The 4,367-nt window shown below is 33.4% G+C and overlaps 1 long non-coding RNA gene across 1 annotated transcript; it reads left to right on the plus strand.

Moving 5' to 3' along the window:
- The first annotated feature begins 2,035 nt into the window (after positions 1-2,035).
- LOC120282537 lies at positions 2,036-3,459 on the plus strand. The gene is made up of 2 exons (XR_005542982.1): positions 2,036-2,241; positions 2,523-3,459. It is a non-coding gene; the product is annotated as an uncharacterized LOC120282537 (long non-coding RNA).
- The last annotated feature ends 908 nt before the right edge of the window (positions 3,460-4,367 follow it).

The following is a 4,367-nucleotide window of genomic DNA, read 5'->3' on the forward strand; positions in this document are numbered from 1 at the left end:
AGACATTGGCAAGATGAGCATCTAGAGAAATACACGTGCTATTCACATAGTTGTATACACGATTGTGCACTCCCTAGACTCAAGTCCTATTGAGAAGAGCACGCCGTGTAGATGATGTAGACGCCTGTGTACATCCAAGGCTTTAAGAACATGATCCAGAAAAGAGTACAGGCTGAAAATAAGCACACGCCTGTGCATCTCAAGAATTGAAGAGAAGATCATGCAGAGATATACATGGCCAGATGAATCAATACACAGGCATGTACTCTTGACCTTGTACCCCAAGGATTGAGTTCATGATTCATTCAGAGATCTACACGGGCAGAGTATACACCCGTGTACTTACTCGTGTAACACCCAGATTCCTGGGGGTATAAATAAAAAGCTGAAAAAGTTATTTGGGGATCCGATTTTGGGGAAGTGCTAAGGGCTGATGGCTAGGGTTTCGAGGCGAATCTAAGGAAGAAGAAGGAGCTTGAAGAAGTCACCAAAGTAACGATCCAAGGGCGACGATATCGGCTCACATCTACTCCTATTGTGGAAACATTGAGAGGGGATTTCTTCATCCATGTTTAGTGTTCTAGGGCTTTATTTCCATTGCTTAGATTTAAACATGGACCCCATGGAGGGCTGACTTCCTTTGGTGTCCAGATTGTTGTAGCTTGGGATGATTTCATTTTGATATTGTTTTTAATATAGATTGCCTTTCGCTTGTTGGGTTAATCTATGTCTTTTTATTATTGATCTAGAGTAACAAGAGTGGCTATTTCATACTAATGGCGTGATTGAGATCAAGAGATTCATTGTATGACATCATCCATAGATGAAAAGGATTAAGAGTGTGGGCTAGAGATAGGCTACTTGAGATTCCTCCGGATTGGAATTGTGAAGCGAGAGCTCTAATTTCTATTAAGGATTTTCTAGAGCTCTATGTAATCGTGTAAAAGTAAGATTAGAAGAGATTCAATCGTACTGTAACATAGAATTAGGAATTGGAGAGTCTTGAGAGAGCACCCGATTTATATATGAAATCTCTCGGTCCAACAATGCTGGGGTTTTTTCATATTTAATTGCAATTGCCTTAACTCTAAATTCCCAAGCAAAATCTATCCGAACCACCTTCTTCTCCTATCGATTTCTCACCCCTTAACATGTTATATTGGTCCTTTCCATTTTTAGATTTAGTTAATTTGTAACTCATTGACACTTTGTTCTTAGTTAAATAACATGATTGGAGTTAGTACTTCTATTATCTAGTCTCTATGGATTCGACTTTGCTTTTGAGCATTTTATTATATGATCGGCAAGTGCACTTGTGTGCTTCCCTACCATAACAGTCAAATGCTGCAAAAAATTTTATTGTGTATATGAGAAATGGAAATTCAAAACTTTTGGATCATCTTCTCTCAAAAACATTACATTAAACAAAAAAAAAAAAAGCTACAATTAAACCAAAAGAAAAATGCAATACTTAACTTAGGATATTACCTTTAGCCCTAGATATACTACTGTTGAGCAATCAAACTGTGCTAAAAACAATGTCGCCAAAGCAAAATAAAATTCAAAACTTCATATTATATGCTCTCAAAAGATATTATACTGGTCCAAATACTAAGAATGATTTGTTTGAGCATCCTAATGGTGCATGAAACTTCATGACAAAAGAAATTGAAATTATTAAATTTTGCATGTATTATATGGTCTAAAAATGTCATGTTAATCCACGTACTACAATTAAAAGAAGGTTTAATTATCTAAACGATCCCTCTAAATTGGTTAAGTTGTCCTTTTAATCTCTTTATTATTAATTGTTCGAATTATGCCCCTTTATTATTTAACTTTAGCAAAACTAGTTCAAAAACCAAAAAAGGTTAACTTTTCTGTAAGTTAATGCTGATGTGGCTTTTTTTTATTTCAATATTATTAAAAAAGAAAAATAAAAAGATATTAAATGGCAACTTGATATTTTAGATTCACATCCGGATGTTAAAACCGAATTTCCTGAAGTTTTTCTTGCTATTCCACCTTCATCACTTAATGCCTCATCCTCAGCTTCAACGGGCCAAGCCCTAGTCTCGGCTAGGATGATATTAGGGCTCAAGTAAATAATAGAACAACTAAAGATATTCGAGCCACTCAAGGAACTAGAGGTCAAGACTCTACGCCTCAAGGCCATGGAGATCGTCACGAGGAGAGCAACATTCAACATTAAACATACAACACATTAATACCTTTATCACTGTATTTCATTCCCCTTATCTCATTCTCTCAATGTTCTTTAATTTTTTCTCTAGCACCCTGTCATTTTGTTGTATCTTTGATTCCGAGCTCTTTGATGATGCCCGTCTTATCTATGTGATGCTATTTAGCAAGTCTATTGATTGTTGCATTATTTGCTTGATTTTCAGCCAAACTAGAGATTATTACGCTATTTGGTGCTTTCTTTTGAGATTTGGATATTTAATGTTTTTGTTGAACATCTTGTTTAATTTTAGTTGTGATTTTTACTGAAAATGTTTCAGCTTCCAAGTTACAGACCTGTTGTGGAATGGGATGAGATGGTGCGTTGTTTAAAGGCAAGCTATTTGCAATCCTGTGTTCTGAGGTATATCGAGTGCCCTATGTCCTATGCTATTTCCAACCCTTGTTCTAAGAATATATAACTAGTAACTATGCTCCATTTATTTATTTTTGGTAAATTTATTCATGCTTCATTTGTTTAGAATGCTGAATCTTATCCCAATTAATGTGGAATTTCTTAGAATAATAGTGTTGATATAGTGTATTAAATAGACAAAACCAAGACTAGCCAAAGGGTAATTAGAATTGCTAGAAGCAAAAAAAATCACAGTTTTAAAATTGCATATACTAGGCTATAAGTTTCTCAAAGCTCTTGCTATTTTCCCCTCAAATATATGATGGCATTCATGGTTAGTTTTATGAAATGAAATAATTATTAAAAGTGAAATTTTATTTCTTTGAAAATTTTTTGCATCTGCCGGCACTGAGTATATTACTTGTTTTCACAAAGTGGATATTTTCTAGATTTTTGGGCATGTGGATTTCTAAAAGATTATGGATAAGTAAGATTTTTTTTCTCCCGAACCCTAGTATAGTTTTTAATATATTTTGGATTTAATTCTGTGTTTCCATCAAACAATTTTTTTCTTCTTCCAAATAACCTTAAGTTGCTATCTTTTAAAGTGCTATGATTGATTGAAGTAATTCTTTACATGGAAGTGATTCTTATCTTAGTGATAGTTTATGAAATTGATGGAGTGTTACTTTAAGAGCTAAAATGGAAGTAGTCCGAGGAGAATTGGAAGATGCAAGAGTAGTTGGAAATCACTTGGAAGATTTGGACTAAATTTTTCATGCTTTAAAAATTTGTAAAATTTGTACAAGAATGTTTACATTACATGCTTTCGAAGTTTGGGTTAATGGAAAATTTGACTTAAATTTTTTTTTTCCTTATTGCATATAATTATTGTACTCTATTGGCTATGTTAAGTAAAAAGTAGCATCATATTATTTATTCTTAATACATGTAAAATGACAAAAATAAGAGCAACTTCATATTGATGTAAAAGCATCATCATAGTAATGAACAATCTAGCCTGAACAAAAGCAACAATGAGCAATAAAACTTCTAACTTCATTGATAACATGAAATTTTATAATTGATGTTGTCCATTCTTCATATATGTGTACATATTAAACAAAATAACAGTTTTGTACTAACAAAGTAACATGCAATTAACAAAAACATCCCAATCTTGAATGTGATCATATAATTTCTGAAGTTTGAATTTAAAAAACAACTTATTGGCATTTCTGTAAACCTTATTGGAAATGAAGACAACTAACTCCTTTCTAAACATTGCCCTTAAGTACCTAGGCTGAATGAAACACATAGCACTTATCACATAATCAAATCTTTTGACTACTACATGAGTTGTCACCTTTATAATCTCACTAGCCTTAAGAAGGCATGTGTGGTGTGACACATAATGTTTGACAACATACTGTTAGGAAATATCACAAAATTATATAACACCATCAGAGCCATGCAGAAGTAAGTATAAAATTACGATATCAACTAATTGTTTTAATGAATACTCTAATTTAATTAAAAGATCTATAAAATTACCTCTGGATTTTCCAAACCTTTTCCTTTGATGTGTCAAATTTGACCCCTGGATCGCCACATATCTTCTAGCACTGAACGAAGGTCCCACGCCTCTAGATCACATGCTAGAATTTAGAAATAGTCTCATCTTCTTCTCCAAATAATGGGTAGGGTTAGAGAGGGAGAGAGAGATTGAGTATTTATCTCACCAGAGAATCAATTGATGCCTTCTAGGGTT

The sequence above is a fragment of the Dioscorea cayenensis genome, chromosome 18, assembly GCF_009730915.1.
Source record: "Dioscorea cayenensis subsp. rotundata cultivar TDr96_F1 chromosome 18, TDr96_F1_v2_PseudoChromosome.rev07_lg8_w22 25.fasta, whole genome shotgun sequence".
NCBI lineage: Eukaryota > Viridiplantae > Streptophyta > Magnoliopsida > Dioscoreales > Dioscoreaceae > Dioscorea > Dioscorea cayenensis.